At 49.9% G+C, this 25476-nt stretch overlaps 1 protein-coding gene and 1 long non-coding RNA gene across 2 annotated transcripts in view; one reads left to right on the top strand and one right to left on the bottom strand.

The window, feature by feature from the left end:
- The window catches only part of SRRM4 (serine/arginine repetitive matrix 4), a 140509-nt gene that overhangs the window by 4801 nt on the left and 110232 nt on the right, over window positions 1-25476 (top strand). The window lies entirely within an intron of this gene.
- On the bottom strand, window positions 14799-18251 carry LOC118640179. The gene is made up of 4 exons (XR_004961336.1): window positions 17427-18251; window positions 16484-16547; window positions 15745-15959; window positions 14799-15003 (listed from the first exon to the last, which is right to left on the bottom strand). It is a non-coding gene; the product is annotated as an uncharacterized LOC118640179 (long non-coding RNA).

Below are 25476 nucleotides of genomic sequence, written 5' to 3'. Positions count from 1 at the left end.
CCTTGGTGGTGTGCCCCTCTGGCACGCTGCAGGGGACACAGGACATTTAAAAAATGTTCTTTCTTCCAGGTTTACTTTCCTGTGAGGCGGAAGAAGTCGTAGGGGCTTCACGAAGCCGAGTTCTTTCACTGCTTGTCACTAAGACTTGCTCTGAGGTGTGAGAATGTTTCTGAGGCAGAGAAAGCTGAATGGTTCAAGGTGAGGTTTGTCAGAACCACCCGGCCTGAAATTCCGCTCTGCTCTATCTGAGCTTTGGAATCTGCTCGTCCCTTCACCACTCTCTGCCTCAGTTTCCCCATTATCTGTGAGGTACTCAGTGGATGGGGTTATAGTGAGGCGTGAATGAGATCATTCATGTAAAGAACATGGCCCAGTCCCAGGCCCAGACCAAGACCCCCATAGATGGCAGTCTCATTACTATGACATGAGCCACCTGATGAGATGAGAGAGAATGCCACGCCCCTCCGCAGCCGGGGTCCCTTGGCTTTGCAACCTGCCTGCTCCATTGCTCTAGATTCACCTGAGAATGAGATTCTGGCATTTTCTAGAGAGTCCCTGGAGAGGTGTGGAGCTGCTAAAAAAATCTGATAGGGCCCGATGGCAAACTCATCAAAAGAAGTGGCCCCTTTCACTGTTTGTGAACACGTCCTGGCTCTGTGACTTCCAACGAGCACCTTGACCTTCTCTGTCTTGGTTTCCCCATCCACAAGATGGAGCTAATAATAGCCACCCCTACGCGGTTATGAGGGCTGCATGGACTGGTTTCTGGAAAGTGCTGTTTGGCACACGGTGAGGACTCCATCAGTGTTAGCTCTCACTATTAATAATAAATCATAGTTTTTATTAGCACGACGTGCCAGGCCCATCATGGAGGAGAAGATGAATGGAGCACCGCCGCTCCCTCCGAGGCCTCGGAAAGGGATTCACAAACACGAGTGCATTGGCGTGAGGCAGACGGTGTGGAGAGCGATATCATGTAGGTAGGAATAAAGGGGGGCTGTGGAAAACCAGAGGAGAAAGATACCCTCTGGGAGCAGGGAGTCCCTAGTTTATCGGCACATCGTTATCCTTAGTTATCTGAGCTGTAAAATGGCAATGATGCATTTCTTTCATCAGTTTCACCTACAAACGCAAGGGATGATCAGAACGAGCAAGGCCTTTATCCCCAGTAGAGTTTCAGAAAGATCTTTTCCTAGAAGAAAAGCAGGTTAAACTCCCTGGGGGGACCTTATCTGCTGGGGGACCATCGTCCGTGCTGAGGGAGGAGGGCCGGGGAAGGGAACTGCCCATCAACAGGAAATGTCCAGCTTCCCTGTCACTGGCTGAAGGATGCAGACTCTGGTGTGGGCCATTGGGTTTCTTATCCTTCACGGTCTAGCTCCGGCTAAAATGATATTCCGTCTGCATTCCTTAAGCAGCCACTGATGGTCAGGGGGATCAGAGTCAGCCCCCCTGTGTCGCAGACAAATGGCAGGGGAATGAATACATAATGTGGAAAAAGTGCTAAAAACTCAGGTTGCACCTTCATTCATTTGACAGTGTTGTTGAGCTTCTACTGGGCGCAGCAGTGAACAATGTGAAGTTCCTGCTCTTGTGCGGGGAGAAAGGTAATGAACGAAGCAACAAACACATAAGATCAGGTGGCAATAAGGGCTTTAGAGAAGAATCAAATGAGGGGGGGATGGAAGGAAAGGGGAGGGACTGCTGTGTCGGATGAGAGGGTCAGGGACCTGGCTGAAGGGAGGGAGCAAGTTGTGAGGATAACTGGGGAAGCGTGTTTGAGACAGAGGGAACAGCAGTGCAAAGGCCCGGGGGTAGAAACATGCTGGGTGTGTTTGAGGAGCAGCAAGAAAGTCAATGTGGCTGCAGCAGAGGGAGGGAGGGGAAGACAGAAGAGGACCCTGTAGATGTAGGCAGGAAACAGATGAAGCGGGGCCTTGTAAGCCAGTTAAGGACTTCCTGGGTGCGCCGCTCCTAGACTGGGAGCATATAGGGGTTCCCAGTGGAGCTCCTGCCCCCCCAGTCAGGGTCCTGCCTCTGCTCGGCTTCTCTGGGCTCCTCTCTCCTGACTCTAATGCAGCCAGGGATGACTTTGAATAGCAGCGTCAGAAGCTTAGCTGGGCCCTCCATGTATTATGGGCAAGCATGAAATTTACAATCTCTCTGATTGTGATCAATCAGATTAGGAAATTGAAAAAGACACTGTTTAGACTTCCAAATAGCAGTGGCAAATCTTGTTCCCATGACAGTGAGGGTTTGATGTATCTCTCATATTCATGCGTGCAAATCTAGACCATCCCTCTCACCCAGCAGCTCCTTCACTGCACACCCGCAACACCCTTGAAGCCACAGTCTGCTCCCGGTCCTCCCTCCCCTTCTCCCTCTCTCCCCCTCCCCCATCTCCATTGGAGATGTTGCTGAGGGAGCTCCCATATGCCACAGCCTGTGTACGGAGCTCCATGAAATAAAACACAGAATTAAGATGTCATCGAGACAAAGCCAAACCAAATACAGGAACCACGCCGAACCCTAAAACAGTCATTAAGTAATTCACGTCTACACGTGTCTGTTCAAAACAAATATTAAGATCCTCTGGACGCAAATATCCCTCATCGGGAGACCCCCTGGTTGCCTGATTCCCAGGGCTTACATCCTACTGACAGCACCACTGAGCAGAAACACCAGATCCCTGTTCCCCAGCTTCATTAAAGGTTAAGCTTACGCAAGTGAGCTGGAATCTTACAAGACAGTCACACTCCCGCGGGAGGAGAGGTACCATCTGGGCCCGAAGCGTGAGTGTCACGGTACATGTGCACGCTCACTCATGGTGGCAAATGTGTGCTCCTTGCGTTATTATGTGCTGATCACGTTTCCTCCGTTGTCTAATTCCATCCTCACAAGAACTCTAGGAGACAGGTGTTTTTAAGACCCTGTTTTACAGATGAAGAAACTGAGGCACACAGAGTGGAGGTGACCAGCTCGAGGGCCCCTGGCTGGTAAGAGTCAGAACCGGGAGAGAACCCGGAGCTCTTAAATGCTGTTTATAGTTCCCTACACTTTGCAGGGAAGGAAAACAGGCCAGGGAGGGGAGAGTGGCTTGCTCAAGGGCGCGCAGTTTGGAAGTGATGACAGGGGGATCTGAACGCGGGTCGGCCCGATTGCACCTAACTGCATTCCTCCCTTCCTGACACTGCGGTTTGGCTTTTCAGGGTGTGGGTGCTCAGCTTTGTTAGGCTCATATGTTGTTTTACATCCGATCTAGGCAGTCGCCATTGTTATAATCTCATCTCACAACACTCTTATGTCCTTGCCTGTTCTCCACACTGAGCCAGAAGAACCCAAAGCAAATCAGATATACCCCCTCCGTCCATCCACAGACCTCCATCATTATCCCTTGGTTTATAGAATACAGGACCAACTCCCTGCCAAGGTCCAAAATTTCTTTAGGGTCCAGTTCCTGTCCACAAAATACTGCCCCTCACTCCCTCTCCTCCTGGGGCACCCTACTCCTTTCAGTTACAAGCTTTTCATGACCTTCCTGCCTCAGGGCCTTTGCACATGCTGCCAGGAAAGCTCCCCTCTCCCATGGTGCCTAATTTATACCTACTCCACTTTTGGATCTCAACTCCAATGCTGTTTTCTTAGGGAACCCTTCTGTAATGCTCCAAACTACGTCGCACCCCACTTTACAGACGTTCTGAGCACTGTAGTACCTTTCTTGGTTCTCAACACATTTGTAATTTTATATTGCTTGTGGGATTGTTGATTCAAGTGTACCTCTCCTAATGGACCGCAAGTTTCAGGAGGACAGGCTATCTGTGCGCTTGTTGGTGTATCTGTCTCACCTGATACATTACAGAGGACCAAACAAATGTTGGTGGGATGCATGGATTTTCAGACTTTTTCTTCATCAACTCACTTTCTGCCTGGTGGTGTGAAATTGCCAATATTTGCGAACAGTGATGTTATTTCTTTTGAGAACTGTTTGAACTACTAAAGGTAGAGACCATGTCTGTCTCATTTGCTGTATCTCAGTACCTAGGACAGTGGCCCATGGTTGAGGATCATTAAATATTTGTTAAATGAATAATTAATGAGGGCATGTGGGTATAGACACATGTGGTACAGATGAAGAAACTCAAAGATGTACAGATGTACGGCATTAGAGTTTAGGAGCTAAAGTGTTTAGAGATAATCCAATCTACTCATTTTGCATGTGGAGGGGTGATATGTTTTGAAACCACAGTGTGTATATATAATTTATAAGTCAATACACATATATGGGGGTGTCCTTCTCAAAATCGCTTACCGAGAGGTACAAGATCAAAAGATCTTGAGGGCCCACTGATCTAACTCAGCTCCTCATTTTGTGGATGGGGAAACTGAGACCCACAAAGGGGGAGGGATTTACCCAAGGTCCGTAGCCTGTCAGCTCTGTGTTCAGGAAAGTGGTGTTTGCCCAATGCCAAGGTTCATGTTTGAACTTCCCTGCTGTGATCAGGTGGCCAGACACCACTCCCCCTTGCCCCCAGCCCCCCACTGTGAGGCAGGGCACCCTGCTTCATAAAGACCTCCTGTGGCATATGCTGCCCGAGGCCTGGTCTGGGATCCTGAGGAGGTGTCCACCTGGACCCAGCCTGTGCCCAGCAGAGCAGGTGAGCAGCTCTGGCTGTTTCTGGGATCGTATTTCAAGCTCCCAGCTGATAACAAGGCTTTTGTTTGGCCGGCCTCCCTTACACAGCCAGGTGGCAGGTGACTCTGGGGCCCAGCCCTCTCTCCCAGGTGCAGGTATCTGGGCAGTGGTGCAGGATGGCTCAGGGCCACCATTCACTGTGGGACATTTGCTCCCAGTGGGCAACCCTTCTCATAAGAGCGCCTTCGAAGGTTAGGTTCTTATAAAGCGGCATCACCTCACTGTGGCGTTTAGCCAGATGGGACACTGGAGGAGTTTAAACACAGCTCCTTCATCTTGTAGGTGGGGAGACTGAGGCACAGATGGAGCACAGGGCATGGACCAGAGCATGAATGTCGGCAGAGCTGGAGCTGAAATGTGGACCGCTTGACCCCAGCCCTAAGACACCGCCCTGCTCAGAGTTCCTTAGGGAAGAAGGCAGAAAAATTAATGCATTCCCGTCTTACAAATAGGACCGATGAGGCGCAAATCTGTGAAATGATTTGCCTAAAGCCATGTCATGAAATAATGATGTTTGTCGCCTCTGCTGCTGTTGCAGTTCAACAGCGACTATTGATCTCATTTGGTCCTCAGGACAGTAGGTTCCAGTTTCATGTCCATTCTGCAGGTGAAGAAACTGAGGCTCAAAATCTTAGCATGACAACGGGGTGGGGATGGAAAGATTGGAGTGGGACCCCAAAACTGAAGGGGGGACTCAGAGCTCGGGAGCCCTAGGAAGAAACATCACTGTAGCCCACCCCTGCAGGGGCCGGGTGGTGGGAAAACAGACCCTGAACTGCAGTGGAAGGAGCATGAGTCTGAAAACCTCCCTTCCATGGGTGACCCCAAAAGAAAGGACAGCTTGGCAACTAAGAGAGTTAGGGGTGACCTGCAGAGTCCTGTTGTCCTACCTTCTCTGAGTCTTCATTTTAGGGAAAGAACCCAGCAGTCCAGAATAGTTACGTAACTCACCTAAGATCCCACAAGCAATGAATGCCATAGACAGTAGGTTCTAGAAAAGAGAAAAGGAGCTAATTGATTGCTGTCTACTGGCTGCACCCACCCACATCCCAGAACGCTAACTGTTCCTCCCCAGATCAACGGCATTTCTGTCCCTTAGCAGATCAGCGCTCCTACTGTCCCTGGTGGTGGCTTGAAAGCAGGACTTAGAGATTGGTCTAAGTACCCCTGGACACCTTGGATGTGTTCCAGAAGAAAACACAGGGGCTTCCATCTTGTGGCTTGGGCAAAGTGCCATCAAAGCCACCCTGCCCCTCAATCCTATGGGAGGCATCCACTCCCATTCACAAGCAAATGTTGCTGGGGCGCACACCAAAGGAGGGGTGTTGCATGGTTGGATGAGTTTTGGCTCTGTGGTTAATGAACTTGGGTTTGAATTCTGCTCCACCATCTATCAGCTATATGACCTTGGGCAAGTCACTTCACCACCCTGAGCCTCCGTGTCCACATTTGTAACATGGGACAAAAAACTCTAACATAGGTAATTGCGGATTCCTGAGATGACTATTTGGAGTAGTTGCCCTGGGACAGTTGGGTTCATGATCAAAAGAGAATCACTTTGGTGGAGTGAGATGGCAAAGAGACACAAGAATGATTCACCCAATTAAGAATTCCAAATCGCAGAGCTCGTGGTTTCCATCCCCTGTTGTACAGATGGAGAAGGTAAGGCTCAGAGAGGGAAAGGCTCTCGCCCGAAGTCACACAGTGAATTTCAACCCAGGTCTCCTGACTCCCAGGGTTCACTTCTCTGCCTCAGTGACCACATAAATGCCCACTTTTCAACCTCATCTGTCACAGTTTTAATAATAGCGATTAACAATAGTTTCTGAGTAATGATTCTATGCCCACGAGCAAGATGCTTTATCTACAATATAACACTTAAGCCACTTAACTGTCCTATGAGGTCGTTAGACACTACGACAGTTTCCATTTTGTAGATGAGGAAATTAAGTTCAGAGCAACAAGTAACCTGCCTAAACTTACACAGCTGGGCAATGTCAGAGAGATTATTTGAATCCTGCTGGTTGGGAATACCTGGTCTCCCAATCTCCTGGCATAGGAAGGGAAGAGGAGAAAAAGTAGGAGCACCATATGGAAACAAGGACATTCTTGACAAGCTGGGTGCATTTCTCTATATGTGGCTCCATTCTGCTCCATCCAGTGCCACAGTGTGCCCAAGAGAGAGCGTGGCTCAGGACGTATGTCCCCTGGCACTGCCCAGCTGTTCTATTTCGGGGTGAGCAAACTCACCAAAGGAGTTTGATGCCACATTCATGGAGCAACCCTCCTGGAAGCAAGTTTCCCTGGGAAGAGAAAGAAACGAGGAGACTAAGCCTTTCTTGGGTGAGCAATTTGGGCTTCAATTCCAATATCTACCCCTTGCCGACCCATTTAGGTGCAGTAATTACACAATCAAGGTCCTTCTTCACAGGCACAGTACTTCCTGCTTGCTGAGAACTTGATTCACACATCCACCCATCCATCCACTCACCATACATTCACTCATCTTATTTTCCCATCCACTGCGTAGTCATCCATCCATCCATCCATCCATCCATCCATCCATCCATCCATCCATCCACCCACCCTGCATTCATTAAAAAACTTGCATTCATTCATTCATTCATTCATTCATCCAACCATCCATTCATCTCTTCTCCAGATATCTGCTTATTCATCCATTCTCCAAATGTTTTCTTCTGCCATTTATCCATTTGCCCCACCAGCCAACCAACAGACCAACTAACTGACATTTACTGAGCACCTACCTTGTGCCTTCACTATCTCCCTATGTTTATGGTAAAGTTAGGTCTATTCATTCCATTTCATCGAGGATAAGAAACAGCAGCACCACAGGTACTTTATTTTCCAAGACCTTACAGACACAAAGCCTGGTTGAATTTGGTCTCCCAACCTTAGTTCTTCCCAAGACACTTACAAGGTGGCGGCCCCAAAGAATCTAGGCCTCTGAGGCTTGCTTTTCTGCTCTGAGATGGAAATGATTCTGCACATCCATTCTTATCAGAAACAAAGAATCACAATTGTCAGGATCCTTTATTTTCTAACTTGTGCACAGGGATTTCATTCCCCTCATTCATATCTTCACTCAGCACTGAGCTACTATGTACAAAGCATAATAAGGAATAACGTTTCCTCTGCTCTCAAGTTGCTTACATTCTAACGGGGGAGACATGTAGCACTTGGCAGGCAGGGCTGGAGTTAATATTGTCAAAAAGAATTAACGTGTGAACAGGGAAAGTGCCCAAGGTCATGCAGGTTGCTTGTAATGCCACGCAGTTTTAGATATCCTGTTCGTAAACTAAGTTCTATGGCAGTGTGTAGACATTACTTCATTGTATCTTCACCCCAACTCTAGGCCGTAGGTACCACTGTCCCTGTTTTGTAGATGGCAGAAGTGAGGTCCAGAGGGTTGAGCCAAGGTCATCATCTCGTAAGGGTCAGAGTTAGGAGTGCAGCCCCGACGTGCTTGCTGCCACAGGCTTGTCTCTTCCCCAAACTTTCTTCCCCAGAGGCAAGACGTGGAGCATAAGGGTCGCAGGTAAGGTCTACCTGTTCTCCTGCCTTCACTTAGATGATCACTTCCGTGGAAGCTTCCCTTTCGTGGACCATTTCTGTGGAGGCTGGGCTCAGGTAGCAGAGGGGTCTGCCTGGCAGTGAGGCTGACCTCAGGTACTGGGTGAGGGGTTGCCCAGGGCACTGATGGTTCCCTCTGGCACTGGGCAACCACTCCCAAGAGGAACCAGACAGCAGGAAATGCCTTTCATGCTACAAGTCCTCCTCCAGCAAAAAGATTATCGAACCACCTATGAAGAAGAATAACCCTTCAAGGCAAGATAAGAGATGTTGGCAGTTAACCATGTGTTTTCTTGACGAGAGCTAGAGCAGAGGTCTATGAGCATAATCGGTATTGAGGAAGGGCTAGGAGGATAGATATTTATTAAGCACCAGAATCTCCCATGTCCTTGCACTAACTTGTAGGGGTGATTAAAAAGAGCCTTCCGTTGCCCTGGCCGGTTTGGCTCAGCAGTTAGAGCGTCGGCCTGTGGTCCAGAGAGACCAGGTTCGGTTCCCGCTAAGGGCATGTACCTCGGTTGTAGTTTGTCCCCGGCCCTGGTTGGTCGTGTGGGTGGCAGCCACTCGATGTGTCCCTTTCACATTGATGTTTCTCTCTCTCTCTCTATTCCTCTCTCTCCCTCCCACTCTACCTGAACAAAAAAAAAAGAATGGAAAAATGTCCTTGGGTGAGGAATAAAAAAAAAAAAAGAGCCTTCCGTTGTAAGGACGAGCACAGGCCCAGAGAGGTTATTTTACTCGCCGAAGTTTGCCCAGCGTGGCAGAGCTCTGGCTATTGGCCATGGGTTCACCCATGTTACCATGGTGACATTGATCATTCCTGCCCAGGGAGCACCTGTCTGGTCTTTTGGAATCTCTCTCTCCCTCCCTCCTTCCTTTTCACTCTTTCTTTTTCTCTCCTCTCCCCAGTCCAGGGGAAATCTTTCCTCCTTTGTGTTTCTCCAAGACTCTCTCTCGTCCATAAATCTCCTTCTCCTAAAGGCTTTAATTTTCCAAAATGCAAAAGCTAAAAACACTCTCATATTCTTCCTGTTTTCAGTCCTGACAGATGCCCCCCCACCCCTCAGGCAATGAGGGTAGAGCCCAGATCTGCTTAAATGGTTAAAAAGAGGGAAATACAGGAAGGAAAACCATCGCATAAATTAATGTCAAAATATTATCCCCTGGCACATGCAATATCTCCTTTAAGCCCCTAAGCTTTTGAGATGAGTACTATTACTATCTAACAGACAAGGAAGCTGAGGTTCAGGAAGGTTGTGTGACTTCTCCAAGGTAACACAGCTAGGAAGTGGATCCAGGATTCAAACCCAAGCTTCTGAGGCTCCAGCCGTCAAGAGTTCAACCACCACATCTTGCTAACACATGTGAGAAAAAGAAAAAAAAATCAAAATTGTCCAGAGAGGGCTTGTAACTTGCCGAAGATCGATCAGCGATTCAGCAGATTGGGAGCCAAGGTTGTTGACCAGAGGTACATCATCTACACCTGCACTTAATGGACACCACCTGTACGCCCCGGGGCCTGTGCCCGTGTAATTTGCCCATGTAGTTTAGTCTCTAAGGAAGTTACACTCAGCACCCAAGAATGATGTTCAGAGAGAAAAGAGAGATTCTTTAGAGTGTCAACCAAACGACAGACTGTGCAGCTAACTGAGTGAATAAGGGCAAAAAGGAAAAAAAAAAGTTCTATAGAGAGTGTCAGCAGCTTCAATGAGTGGTACTTGCCTGACGCACCTGCTGAGATGGCTTCTGGGCTAGATCTGAGATCAGCGGCAAAGAGTGCCTTGGTCGATTAGTGATGTCTGCCATTGTGCACTGATCAATTACTGATGTCTGTCGTTGGTGCAGGAAAGGAAGGTGGCATGGGGGCAATAGATTTACCTTTCCCAGAAAGGGACTGCTACGGCTTTGCGGAGGATCAGATCAAGTACCAACCGCAGAACACTTCCTATGCTGCTGGTACCAGGCTCTTGACACTCAATGTTTCGATTAATGTTCATGACAGGACACCCCCTCATTTTTCAGATGAAACAACAGAACCTCAGAAAGGCAAAGTCACTTGCCCAAGGTGAAAAAAACTAGTCGGTGGTTAATCAGCTTTGAGAACTACTGTTAAATACATAAACTATTAGGTTGACCGATAGAAAGAAATGTCAATAGCAGAGCAATCCCGGAACCTTTTAATTAGCGTGTGAATGTATATATTTGGCCAGAGGGCTTTGTCTTGTCTGTCTCCATATGTCCAGTAATCAGGACACAACCAAGGCCCAGTGCTTATTTACTTAGAGCAGTGAGCAGGGCGGCTCCGTCTCCTGGGCGGGGTGGTTTAGGGAGTGAAGAGATTGGGCTATGCCTGTACAGTCGGAAAGCAATCTAGTTCAGTGCTTGGCACAAACTCGGTATACGATAAATATTTGTTGAGTGAACCCGTGCTCGAGGGCTTGGCTGGAGGGTGGGATTCAGAAGACAGGACAGAGACCTGCTTGGTAAAGGCAGGGCTCAAGGACCAGCCTGCCCCCTGCGGAGTCACCAGATGCCAAGCTAAGCGGACACATTTGATGGTCTCCGCAAACAAGGCTGAAGCAGGAGGAGGAGGAGGAAGCGGGTGTCCTGCACCAGGGGAGCTATTTCTGGCTCTGTGTCCTGCCAGCAGGATGCTGGGAGGCTGCGGGAGCCGTTGCTGCAGGGGTCCTGGAACTGGGAGCCAGGACCGCGCCAGCTTCCTCTGCCTGGAGCACCCCAAGGCCAGTGGGAGGGGGAAGGCAGCCAGGAGGGGTGGCTGGGGGAGCCAATCTCCTCTTACTACATCCTTTCCCAGCTGTGTGTAGCCTCTGCTGAGTGGGGGGAGTGAGTCATCTTATCTGCCGAGTTGGCTTGTGTATTTTTCAAGAATTTCAAATGATGAGATCACTGTAGGTGGGTAGACTTATTTTTACCATTTCACAGATGAGAAAACTAAGACTAATCGAGCTGTTTATAATAATAACGGCTAGAATAACCACGACAGCCACAGCAATGTAAGTTTGTTTGTTTTTTTTTTTGGTACGTGCCCCTTAGCAGGAACCGAACCTGGGACTCTCTGGTCCGCAGGCCGATGCTCCAACCGCTGAGCCAAACCGGCCAGGGCCACAGCAATGTAAGTTAGATGTTACGCTGAGCATTTCGTGTACACTAACTCATTAAAGCCTCATGGTGCCCTGTGAGACAGAAAATATGTTTATCTCGATTTTGCCGATGGGGAAACCGAGGTTCAGAGAGGTCAAAACGTCATCCAACCCAGTTCCATCTGATTTCAGAGCCTATACGCTTACCCTCCAACCTATCCCACCTTCTTGTCAATCAACTCATTCATTTATTAAGTAATAATTTGCATTTTTGTGTGGTGTTTTGCATTTCCCAAATGATTGTATGGGTATCTGAGCCTTTGAGCTGTGCTGTAGTACTATAAGGGAGGTGGAACAGATGTCCTTTTTTCTCCACATACTTGGACTCATAAAACGTGGTACGTGGCAAGTCCTCTCTGCTCTGCTCTGTACGGTATTTGGACAGCGCGTATGACGTGTGGTGCTTGGAAGAGCACAGCGGAGTAGCTTCTACACTGTACTGCACCTCACTTCCCCAAGCCTCAACTTCATCACCTCCAAAACAGGGGAAATGTCTGTCTTCTGAGGTTACCGTGAGCACTGGAGAGGATCATTTAGGAAAGAACCGCACACACCTGGCACATTGAAGCGGCATCTAGCTACCCCCCTTGGGGTCTGCCTTTTCCTAGCAGTGAGCAAACACTTCTCCTGTTGGTTCTCTTTAAGGACAGGAAGGAACCACTAGGAGGTGATTGGCTGCAGCTGGCCTGGTCATTCACGACTGAGGAGCCGCACAAGTTCATTCTTAGCATCCTCTCCTCCTCAGCCCCCCACCCAAGCAGTCTCTGGAAAGGGAGGGACTTGGACCCGGGAGCCACAACATCTCCACTATATTTAGCTACAGTGGCCCTGTGTTTCCAAGTCACTGGTCTTGTGTTGAAGACCTTGGCGCTGCTGGCGTCCACTTGGGCAAGACCAGAGCTTCTGCCAGGATTGGGCTCGACTGTTTCTAGGGGTGAGAGGCGCCTCTGGGGAAACAGAGGCAAAAGAACACATGTATTTACCGCTGGAACACAGACTCAGTGATTCCAAGTCATCCAGCCACGCACAGCCCTACCTGCGGGCTGTCCTTTTGCTTGTTCTGAGATTTCTTGGGAAACAGCTAGAGGTGGAGGCATTTTGCCAGAGCCTAAGCCAAGTGGAAGCTTAGCACTGTTCCTAGTCACGGAACTGTGACCAGTGGGGCACCTGGGAGGCAGCGCCGCTGGAGGACTGGAGATGTCCTGTCACCTCCATCTTCTTATGAACCCCTCAGACCCCTGGGGTCAATTCCCAGCACCCCTCTTCTCCGGGGAGCATGTTCTCTGACCGTAAGGGCGTGTCTGCTCGCTGCCTAGACCATTTGGACTGGACGAATACACGGGATAGGTGTCATCACAGAGGTCGCAGGTCATTAAACCAGAACAGTGTAGTGAGGGGAGACAAGATTGGCTCTGTCACAGATAAATCCTGGGACTGCAGTGGCTTAACGTGACCCCGTTACTTCTTGCTCATGTCTTAGTCCTGGTGGGTGGAAGGAGGGCTTGCCGTCCAAGGACCCCCCGCCGTGATGTGGCTTCAAGGTCATGTGGCATGATCCAGCCGAAGATGGAGAGGTCCCGCTCGCTCTTAGCTGCCGCAGCCTGGAAGTGACCTGACACTTCACTGGGGAAAGCTCGTCACAGGCCCCACGTGGGCACTAGAGGACTGGGGAGCGTGTCTCGCAGCGTGTCTGAGTGAAGAGGAAGTGTCAGCCTCTCTCGCGTGGAGGCGCTGTCTTTCACTCCTGGGATCACCTACTAGGCTGAGCGCCGGAGGCCTCTCTGATTCAGAGTTCTTTCTCCCTGTCCGGCCGGGGTGGCTCAGTGGTTGAGCACTGACCCATGCATCCAGAGGTCGCCGGTTCGATTCCCACACCCAGGTTGTGGGCCTGATCCCCAGTGGGGGCCATGCAGGAGGCAGCCAATCAATGTTCTCTCTCATCGATGTTTCTACCTCTTCTCTCACTTCCTCCCTCTGTAAAATCAATAAAGGAAAAAACATTTTTTTAAAAAAAGAAAACAAAGTTCTTTATCCATCTGAGAGGAAGCGGGCAGGAAAAATAACCGACGAATTATTGAGCTGTTATTATGGTCCAGGCATTGCGTTAAACTCTCCCCGTGCATCAGCAGTTTACTATGTTAACTCTGTCAAGTATATATTGTTATTCCCATTTCATAGTCAAGAAAAGCGTCAGCGAGTAGGAGTGATGGGTCAAGGTCACGGAGCTAGAAACTGCTGGAAGTGGGATTTGAACCTCCACTGAATTCTAAAGGCGGTGCACCGTCCCTGCCAAGTGCCACCTTCAGAGTGTTCTTGGAAGGACGACACGCACGGTGATAGACCAAGGGGTTAGCCCAGTGCCTGGCGCACCATTAATGCTTATTAAACAGGTTCCAAAAAGTAAAACGAGAAGAACTCAATGGTCAGAGTTTCTCTTCGGCCTCTGGGAAGCGATCTGCCCTGATTGCTTTTCCCTTTGCACATGGGCATCGAAGCACCGGCGTGTCCAGTAACATGTTAGTTGAGTGCATTCTACGTTCCGGAGCTGGCTGGCGCTGGACACTTAGGATATGACAATGAACTACACACAGTCCGAATCTCTCATGGATCCATCCTCCCCTAATTCTTGGAGATTCTGAGGAAGGACGCCAGGTGTTGTCAGAAGCTTGGGGTCTGATGGGCCAGTTGCGATGGGATGGAAACCAGTTGATTGGAAGGATCCGTTTGCCATTCGTGGGATGCACCGAGGCAGTAGGCAGGTGTAAGGGACTGTACTCTTTTTATTGAGATCTTTCAAGAAAGTTTTTCCTTTTCCTTGTAGTGGCAGAACCTTACCTCCACACCAGTTCGAGCCACCATAGACAATTATATTTCTCAATGATCCTAGACACTGTCATGGGCGCAGGGCTAGCATATGGGACTCAGAGAGCTGACCTCGGCCCTTCTCTGGGATGAGGTGCAAGGAAGGGGACTTCACTCGGCTCTGGTGGCGAGAAAGGCCAAGCTGGACAGGAATAGGGATAATAATAGTAACGCCCCACATCCACTGAATGTTTATCCAATGCCAGGCACTGTGCTGAGCACTGTATGTAAATTATACTGCTTAATCCTCACGAGCACCCGAAGGTGGGTACATTTTCATCACCCTCATTTTGCAGTGGGGAAACCAGGAGCTCAGAGAAGAGCCAGCCCTCCGTCAGTCATACAGCCAGCAGACAATGAAGCAGGGATTTGGATCCCAGGCCCCTAACCACTACACAACACTGCTACCCAGCACCTCTGCAGAGCTACAGCTGCACCCCAGGGAGGGAGGTGATGAGGGAACATTTTGTTAGGTTTAGGGTACGGCCTGCGGTCAAGGACCAGGGGTGAGCGGATTGAACCCATCCACCCACTTGGGCTGCAGTCCCGGCTCTCCTTACCCCCCAACAGTAGTGTCATCCAATCAGAGCCCTAAACGGCCTGGCTCTGTACCCTCACAGTGTCCAGCCCGTCCTGAGCTCCAGTCCCCAGGGTTCTGTGGCAAACTTCATTCTTCATTTTCTCAGGGACATGCTGAAAAACATGAAGTCAGCAATTGTGTAAATCGCTGACCATCAAAAATGTATGTGTATATATATATCGGTTTCTATTTCCCCTACTTGCCTTCCCTCAGGGGTTTGGGAGTGTTCGGCAGGCAAGCTGGTAGAGGTTATGAGGGGAGGTCACCACTAAAATGAGATGAACTTCTATGCGTGGATGTCTGTGTGTGGCTAAGACGGCATTCCCAGCAGAGCCCCGGAAGGAAGCCCCTCTTAATGGGTAGCAAAAAGATCGGAGGGACACTGGACCATCCCTGTCCTCCCAAGTCCCCTCCGGGCTTGCTGTAATGGCCTGAGTCGGTCACTTTCACAGACATTCTGCCCTTTCACATCTCAGTGGGACATTTGAACCTCTCAGCCAGGTGGCCCCAAAGTCCCCCTAAAGAAACCATCATAGAGAAAGCACTGAACATTCTGTTCTCTCTATAGATGATGCTATTACGAAACTATCATCATACGAGGCAGCAATCAGAATATGCAAAAAATCTGTGGGGTAAAGTGTGATGGTAGTATGTCAGGCATATAAATATATATATATATATATATATATATATATATATATATATATATATATATATATATCTAACAGTGTAAGCTTCAGGCCTCCCCTTGGTCATGTCCCTGGTTCTAAGACTGAGATCATAAGATTCTATGGTTTTTATGTTCCGTGAAGCCAGGGTTTGTCATCAGTTGAGCCTTTTGGTGTTATTCTCACCTCCCCTGGGATGTTGTCCATTAGGACTTTTGATTCCTAGACTTTGCGATCCTAAAAGTACCAGGATGGTGAATCCCAAGAGAGTCCGCCGAGCGCTGCCATTTCCGACAGCAGCTGCCCACCAGGGGCGGGGGCGCAGCTCTGGGGGAGGCCAACTTTGTGTCGGTTTCTACCTTCATCCCGTCTCTGTTTTTTCCGTCCTGCAGCTCACAGATCTGATGGGAGAACTAGGCAGGTCAGGGTCAGCAGGGGCTCCACCCTTATTTACAGGCAAGGACACGGGCCATTGTATGGCAGCCCCTGGTCCAAACCTGCCCAGCAAGTCCGCCTACCGCCAGGGCTCCACCCAGTGAGGAGACTCCCTTCCCTCTAGCAGTCCCCCCCCCAGAAGGCACTTGGCTTCCTGCTGAGAGGAAGTGGGGTTCCCCCCCAGAGAAGGTGCTTGGCTTCCCACTGAGAGGAAGTGGGGTCCCCCCCCAGAGAAGGCACTTGGCTTCTCCGTGAGAGGAAGTGGGGTCCCCCCCAGGGAAGGCACTTGGCTTCCCGCTGAGAGGAAGTGGGGGATGCTTTCAAAGGCCCAGCGAAGATGGTTTCCAGAGCCTCAAAAATACAGATGTCCCAGTTCCCCCCTAGCCACAGCCTCTCCTTCCAGGACCCGTTTCCTTTGTTCCCTGGGCGGCACCCCAGGCTCCCCCTCCTTTATGATTTCACTGTATTTCGAAGCACCCAACTGGTTTACCCAGAGAAGCACTGCTAGCAGGTCTGAGTCCCCTTGACTGCGGAGTCCCCGGGTTGCAGCCTAACTGGAAAGAAACATCAGAAAAGCTTAGCAACAGCCTCTCCTGGCTCAGGCTCCCCAAACTCCAGCAGACCCAGGGAAGAGGACACGGGCCTCCCTGCTGGAATTCCCAGCTCAAAGCTCTGTCCTGAGCCTGGAGAGGGTGGATCCCAGTCAGTTAAAGCTGAAGGGGCTCCATTGTACAGATGGAGAAACAGAGTCCCAGAGCTCTTCTGAGATGATATATGGACTAGTCCCCGGGGACAGTGTAGTGTGGTCATTTCCAAACTTGGCTGCATGGTAGAACCACTGGAGGGGGGGAGTTGTTCCTTAAAAAATACTGATGCCTGGGCTGCAGGTCCAGACATTCTGATGTAATTGATAGAAGGTGATATCTGGGCATCGTGATTTTTTTAAAAACACTTAGGTGATTATGATGGGCTATGATGACTGGGAACCTCTCTCATGGTGGTGAAGGGACAGAGAGATCTGTATTTGAATCTTGGGAGGTCTATATTCGAATCTAACTCCACTGTTTTATAACTGGGTCCTTGAGCAAGAGATTTCATTCCTGTGAGCCTGTCTCTTTCATTTGTTAAACTGGCACCAGTGATAGTATCTTATCTACCTCGTGTAGGGTCAAAGTGGGAATGAAATGAGATGATAGACATTAAGCACTTAAAGCAGGGCCTAGCTTGTTGTAAGTGACCAGTACACGTTGGTTTTATTATTGTTATGGCTATTTTATTACTAATATATGTCCTCATCCCAAGGCCCCAGGTTGGGAAATGGAGGATCGGATCCAAGTCTGTTGAGGAATGAATTAGTCTTCAGGAGAATCATTCTCTTGTTTTGGCTGTTCTGACAGCAAACGAGCTGTGTGACCTTGGGCAAACCTCCTAACCTCTCTGAGCGGAGTGGCCTCATGTTGTCAGATGGGTCTCACAGGCTCTGGCCGTCGACTGTCCAGGGGAGTTGTGAGCTTCCGCTGAGAGAGGGGATCGGAACCAGCTTTGGAGACGGGCACCGCTCCGGAGGAATTTGAGAGATTATGATTATGATGGCCATTTCAGCCCCCTCACTCCCTGGCTGGCCCATCTGTTCTGGGAGCTTTTGGGTCTCTTTCTGCCTCCTTTGGCCAGCAGTCCTGGGCTGCTCAGGGTAACATTTGGGCAGTTTCCAGGGAGGATCCTGTCCCTCCTCCGTCTGTCCAGTTAACTCTTTCCTCTGTCCTTTGGTCTACCGGGACCAATATTGGACCCCAGAATGTGTTATGATGGGGTATGAGAAGAGATACCTTCTTCTTTGTCTGGAGTTGGGAATGACCAGAGGTCTTGGATTTCTCATACAGGAGAGTTGGGAGGCCCCTGAAATCTAGATAGGCCTCAGCTTCCTGGACCCCAGTGAGTGCTCTCCTGCCCCATCCCCAGCCCCCACTGCCCTGCACTGTTGGGGATGGGCTGTAGGATGCAGGCCTCTAGCCTGCACCTTCCCTGGAGGAGTTGGTGCCTGTGGGGGAGTAGCAGGGCATGTGGGGTTGCTGCCTCCCAAGGAGAATGTGTCCTTGCCCAAGTCATCTGGCTCCTCCGAGACTCCTCAGCTCTCCCATGGGAAACACACCACCTCACCTACTGGTCGAATGAGACCATAAGGGAGAAAGTTTGTAACCTCTGTCGCCGCGATGCCGATGCTGCTGCTGGGGGTGGGAAGGGCGATGGGAGGAATCTGCCAGGCCGGATCCCCTGGCCAGAGACGGAAGCCAGGCCCAGGCATCTGGGCTGTCCCTGAGCTGTGCGGGCTGGGAGGAGCCCGGAGAAGGCAGGGCCTGCCTGGGATTGGCAGCTGCTGGCCTGCTGGCAGATGGTCTCCTAAGTGGGCCACCCCAGGGTCAGCTTTATGGGTTTGCACATTAACCCTTCCCTCCCCAGCAGGCCTCAGATGCTGGTTCTTTATGACTTTGAGCGGACCCGAGAGCCACCGGCCTCTCACCGGGCTGTGGACGAGACCCTGGTCACATCTTGCCATTCCCCTCGCCACCCCAAGAGACAAGCCAGCCCTCGAGTGTGGGGGGCGCTTTGTAGTACGTGGAGCCAGACTCTTTGGACCCTCACAACACTTAGGCAGGGCTGATGACAGAACACCCTGTAAATATTTGTCATTTGTATAAATACTAATTTTTATAAATATTGTCACACACAAAAATATCACTGCACCAGATAACAACCACTGTGAATATTATATTATACATTTTTTATTTCAGGCTTTCCTCTGTAATTTAACAATATAGTCTGAGTATCTTCCCATATTAGCAAATATCTGTCTATCTTATTATTTTTAACGCCTACATAGTATTCCATTACAGGCGTGTATCAAAAGAAACGTTGGATGACATCACAGGATAGAGGAGTAAACAAATTCAGAGAGGTTTTGTGACTTGCCCAAGGTCACACAGCTTGTACATGAAGAGGCTGAACTTGAATTTTGAAATTCAGGTCTCTTTTTTAGCAGTGAGTGGTTAAGAGTTCTATGCTCTAAACCAACATAGACCCAACCTCAGTCCCAGGGGGAGTCCAGACCAGCCCTGCTGCTGATTGGTTGGCTCAGTCTTGTCTCTATTGGCTGTGTGACTACAGGCAGCCTCACTGCCCTCCTGAGCCTCAATTTCTTCATCCATAAAATCAAGGCTCTTAAGATTTAGCTTATCAGGCCACTGGGGGGATTTAATTAGATAAGAAATCATCTGCCTAATATGTGGTCCATAGTGGGTGCCGGGCAATGAGGCTAATACTAGTCCATCGCTGTTAAAGTTTCTGGTATTATTACTTATAAGAATACCAATATTATTATTAATATAATCTAACAGCTGTTAGCATTATTTAATATCTAATCTTATCTAGTGTTAGCCACTATCTAATTACATTAATCCTCTCATTGTAATATTAGCCCCAGTCACGGGACTGTAAGACTTCCAACAAATCCCTTCTCCTCCCTGGGCCTCAGTTTACCCGTCTGAAAGCGAGGTGCTGCCCTTGGTGGTTTCTAAGGGTATTTCTTCTCTTCCCAAATAGCTCCCTGGGAGGAGGCATGTTAACCCCATGTGGGTTGTGGGCTGGCCTGGCCCCCTTCCTCCATCACCGCTCTCTCCCCTCCCCCACCAGCCGGGAGCCAATTGGCTGCCCTTCCCCCACCAGCTTTCCGGGGGCCTTTGACACTAATTGATACGGAGTTTCCCCCTCTAATCCTGCCTCTGCCTCGGGGCCCTTGTTTCTAGGGCATCTGCTGGGTGAGAGGAGGAGGAGGCAGGGCCTACCGCCACCCGCCTGTCTGCCATCTGGTCCCCTTCCCCTCCCTCCTCTCAGCGCCACCGAGAAAAATCTGTAATGAATCCGTGCCCCGCCCGCGGGGTGGGGGTGAGAGCAGGCGCACACTGGCCGCGCGCACGCGTGCACACACACACACACGCACACGCACGCACACACACGCACACACACGCACGCACAGGTTGTAGACACAATTACTTGCGAAGCTTTTGTGCGGCAGCCCTCGCAGGCCCGCTGCACCCGACAGCTGCTGGGAGGGCTCAGGAGCGAGAGGCGAACAGAAGGGAACTTGAATTATCCTGCGGACGCATCTTGGGCAGCCCGGGGGACTGAGGCTGTGGGAAAGGGGGTGCGGCTGGGAGAGCCGGGCAAGGCGGGGATGGGACCCACTAGCTTAAGGGGAGAGTGACAGGAAAGCCACAGCACTCCCAGCCTCAGAGGGCCAGGCCTCAAAACCAGGGGCTGAAGAAAAGATTTGGGAAGTTAGTTTTCTTCTACCCCGAATCCACCAGCCCTGCACGACTTCCTCTCACTCAGCCATCGGGGTGTCAAGAGCAGGACTTTGGGGTCTACGCCCCTGGAGCCTAATTCGCCTCTGCTCCTTGCTGGCTGTGTGACCTCGAGCCAACTACTTCACCTCTCTGAGCATTGAGGTTCATCTGAGTAGACTAGAGTAATATCTCCTCACCAGGTTGAATCGGATACGGTCATTCATGCAAAGACATGTTTATTGAGTGCCTGCTGTATACCGGGCAGACTGGGGGAGGTACAGATAAAAAACAAGAAAACCGACTAATAAAAAAATTGTGGCTAGGACCCAAATACTAATTGCTTCAAGCAACTTTTTCAGATGCTTCTCTTTCTGCTCAGGTCAGAACAATTTTCCCCCCCTTCTGTCTCAGTTCCTGAGCTCGTGTGGGGCATGGCCATGCCTGTGTGTTCTCATGTTTCGTGACTGTCCGCCAGTGGGAGCAGATTTTCTCTGTATCAGATCAGCTTCAAGCTCAGCACCCGGCATGTAGTAGGTGCTCAGGAAATGTTTTCTGAGCTGAGTCACTCAGACACTTTACCTATAATGAGTGATTGGGGTTGAGAAGCACCAGCCCTTCCATGGGAGGCCAAAGAAGGGCTTATCCACTTTAAAAGTCACGAATTCTTCGCTGTGGGACTGTTTTGTGGGCTGAGGCTGTACACAAACAGTTGCCGAGAGTGTCATTGCTGAAGAAGGGGAGCCGGGAATTGGATGTTTAGCTTTACCTCTGTGGCTTAAGTATTTAACGAGAATGTTTTCATAAATTACAGTTTCCCCTGTATGAGTTATATATGTAAACATTTTTTTAAAAGATTAGGTGGAGGACTCAGAAGTAGTAACTCCTGCCTTCCCGAGGGATTAGGGAGGGCAGAGTTGCCCATTCTGGAGCGCGGATTAGAGTCTCAGTCGGCTGGGCTATAAAATAGGGAGACTAGCGCCTCCTGCAGGTGGGCCCTTGTCAGTCTTGGCAACTTGGTGCAAATGGCCAAATGGACAGATCTGATTTCAAATCCCAACCTGGGCATTCTTGGTCAGGCCACTTCCCCTTCCTAAGCTCCTTCCTCATCTCTAGAAGGGGGCGGGGGGTGCTGATCATAACCCCCTCCTAGGTTAGACTTGAGGATTACATAAACAACAAAGCACTCAGCGGCGTCCGGATGTGGTCACGTGCTCAGTAAATGGTAGCTAGGATGCTTTTGGTGGCAATGCTTGTAAATTGTACATTAGTCAATGTCCTGATCTAAGCCAATAGTATTCACATGGGGAAGAGGGTCGGAGTTTTTCTTTTTCACGTCCCTGGAAGGCCAGCTGTCCGCCCCAAAGGGGACGGGCACCCTTCATTTATGAAGCAAGCGTTTCCCTGTGCTCACTATGGATCAGGATAAATCACACACAGAGCCCGCCCTCCGGGAGCTCCAGTTCTCCATCATCACCTGGCATCTGAGCCGGGGACTCTTCCGGGTGTCTTCTCATCAGCGTTCCCGTGACACAATTCCCAGGAAGACATCCCTGACCGAGCAGCCTTCCTCGGAGACAAAGCTTTCCCTGACCCGTTCTCCCTACTCATCTTCCTGTCCGCCGTCAGCCCTTCCCACGTTGGGAATGAAATTGGTAACAATCTTCAGAACAACATTTTTTCTTATTCTTGATGTTTTTCAACTTGTCTATCCCCCCTTTTTTAATCAACCAGGGGACTCTCCCAGAATGATCTTTGTCTGCTACTGCGGCCCTCTGTTCTTGTTCATTTGCAGTCCTGTGTACTCAGCCAATTCTTCCTTCAACCACGGTGGCCTCCATGGTTGCTGCTTAAGCCGCCGTTCTTGGCAATTTCTCTGCAAAGACCCCGCCAAGTTCCCCCATTGTTGTTGTCAGTTGCTTCTCACTTAGGTGCCTCGGCATTTCCAGTTTTCTTGTCTCTATTGATAATACCTCCCCTGCCTCGTGATGGCCTCTGCTGACATTTGTCATGTCTCCATTTACTCCCACCCGAGACAGAGACTGACCCAATTACCTTCTCCACATCAGTGGAGGTGGGAGAGAAAACAGGTGCTTTACATCAGCCAGGGAGGTGAGGCGTTGCCTGCAGCAGCCACAGGTGGACCCGACAGAAGGCTGGGTGAAAATTGGATTGCCCTCTGACATCGCCGGGTTCACCTTCATGGTGGGGAGGCAGCGTTATTATTTCTTTAACTCGGTGACACGATCTTGAAAAGAATTACATTGATGTTTACACATGACTTACAAACAAGATACATCTTGGAGCCAAACAGCCCAGCTGTTTGCGTCTCTGGACCAGTTTGCCCCTCTGGTCGCGCGAAGAACATCAGCAGTGACAACACCACCAGCAAACCCACAGCACCTCTAGTTCAGTGATGAGAAAACCAGGCCCAGAGAGGTCAAGGAATTAACCCCATGTAGCACAGGCACAAAGAGAACAGGAGCTGGGGTGAGGACTCGGATGTTCTAAATTCTAGACTTCGAGTCCAGTACTGAATCAGCCACTTTCTGCCACGTATTTTGAAAACCAGTGTTAATCATAAAAGCAACACGTGGTCATGGTTGGTCTAAAGCACCGCAGAAGTATTCAGAAGTGAAAGTCTCTTCGTCTTCTCTGTCTCTCCCGATAGAGGAGACCTGCTTTCTTATTCGTTCTTCCGGAAACGCGCCATCCAAAAGCACATACACTCGCCTTTTCTTCTTAAATTTGTACCTTGGGTTTTTAATATATTACTATACTTAGAGCTGCCCTGTTCCTTTTTTAAAATAGCTGCACTGTATTGCATTGTACAGCTGTATCATTCCTTATTTATCAGTGTTCTATTGATTCGCAAGCAGGTTGCGTTCAGGGTTTTCGCTGTAACAAAACCACAATAAGCATTTTCATACGCCTTGGCCCACTTTGGAGATACATCCATGGCGGGCCAAAACGAGGCGTACAGTCGCTTGTATGGGACATAATACAACAATTAATAAATAATAATACAAGGCTAGACTTTGTGTTTTACATACTCACGGCTGTGAAGCTTCTTTGCCCCACCCTGTGAGGTGTGTGTGTGTGTGTGTGTGTGTGTGTGTTTGCAATTCTTAGAAATGGAATTGTTAGAAATTTTTAGAAGATATTGCCCAGCCCAGTGGTTGAGTGTCAACCCATGATGCACCAAGACGTCGCCGGTTTGATTCCCGGTCAAGGCACGTGCCCAGGTTGTGGGCCTGATCCCCAGTGGGGAGCACGCAGGAGGCGGCCAGTTGATGTTCTCTCTCATCGATGTTTCTATCTCTCTCTCCCTCGTTCTTCCTCTCTCTCTAAAAATCAATAAAGAAAAAAAAAAAGATATTGCCCAATTGTCCTTTAAAGTTCCCCAGGGTATGAGAGTCTTTTCCCCGTGACCTTCACAAGATAGGGACTGATCGAGTCTGTCATCTGTGTGGTTCTCAGCGTTGAAAAGTCTGTTCCTGTTGAGTTTCCCTTCCTTTAACGACGAGTGAGGGCCCACATCTCTGCATGATGGCTGGCCATTGTGGATCCTTCTGCATTGCTGTACCTCTTCATGTCCTTCTTCCATTTAATGGAACCGCGTGACTTTTTTTTTCTTTTTCAATTTGTTAGAGCTTTTTGTATATTAAGGAAATGACTCTGTCTGTCATGTGTATTGCCTTGTAACCTTTTGTTGTTGTTGTTGTTGTTCATTTCTGATGAGGATAGACATTCAGAGCAGATAAAACACGTTGTAGGGAGCCTTTGGAGAATGGACAGAATGTGAAGCTGAATCCTGTCTCCCGCCCAGTTGTCTCTCTCTACCTGGAATGACCCACTGTGACAGATGGAGGCTGTGAGTCAGAACAGGGACGGGGCTCTAATCTCTCCTGCTGGACCTGGGTTCAAACGAGGGCACGTACTTAGAGGAACGAAAAACCATCTTCAAAGAACATCCAGCTACTTCCCAGATCCAAGCTACAGTTGGCAGCCTGGTCCCCACTCCCCAAATGCCACTCCATGTTGTTAAAGACAAGACACAAGGTAGCATATGGCCTCAGGAACCATGCAACTTTTAAATTTAGAAAGGCACAGGAAACGAGGAGGTGGGGGCCCCCCTCTGAGACGGTTCAGCTTCATGAGATGGGGAAGGGGCGGGCACATCTATGGGCACTGAACCCACTGGGATATATCTTGGCAAAAACCTACAATCTCATTAGAGTGAGCAGAGCCTGCCACCCTGCTACCCCCTTTTGAGCCCGGAGAAACCCTCAGACGTGTGCCCAGCTCTGCTCAGGAAATTTCTTGAAGACACAAGCAGTCGGATCAATGTTGATTGCGGCACTGATGTAACTGAGAAATCAGAAACAGCCCAAGAGCCCGACAATGGCGAATTTAGAAATAAATTGTGAGCTATCCAAAATATGGACGGCAATGATGCAGTCAAAAGCAATGAGGCTGAAATCCAGGTGCGGGCACGGAGAGAGGGCCACGGTGTTTCCTGAGTGAAAAATGCAAGTCGCAGGTGGATGTATGTGTAGACTAATACTTGCGGCTGCGGGATCGCCCTTTGCTTCCTCAACACGCAATCGATCCATCAGCAAATCTCTCCGTTCTGCACATAGCCTGAGTCTCTTCTTGCGCAACCCCGCTGAGCTGGGCAGAGGGCTGCCGTCGCCTCTCACCCTGGACTCACAGGACGGTCTCCCCAAACTCCCACGGCTGTTCACATTGCTCACGCCCACCCCAGCTGTGCCACATGGGGCGCCAGAGAGCTCCTTTCGATCAAACCAGTCCCTGTGTCCTCTGCTGAGAACCGGCACTGGTGCATGATGGATAAAATCCCAAGCACCTGACAATGCCCCAGCCTCTTTCTCCCCCTCCGTTCCCCCACAGCCCCCCACTTTCCACCTCCCCCTGCTGCTCCACACAGGGGTCTGTCTCCTTGCTGGTCCCCCACACACCATGCTCATCCCTGATTCAGAGCCTTCTCACTCCCCCCTGGACTGGTCCTCCCGCAGATGTGAGCGTGCCCGGCTCCTCTGAAGTCTTTAGATCTCAGCAGAGGGGTCACTCCCTCAGAGAGGCCCTCCCAGACCGCCTGCAGCGGGCTGAATAGTGCCCCCCA

The sequence above is a fragment of the Molossus molossus genome, unplaced genomic scaffold (genome assembly GCF_014108415.1).
Source record: "Molossus molossus isolate mMolMol1 unplaced genomic scaffold, mMolMol1.p scaffold_m16_p_22, whole genome shotgun sequence".
In the NCBI taxonomy this organism is placed as follows: Eukaryota; Metazoa; Chordata; class Mammalia; order Chiroptera; family Molossidae; genus Molossus; species Molossus molossus.
Note: the sequence above shows the minus strand (reverse complement) of the source record. Positions and strands in the feature narration are given on the sequence as shown.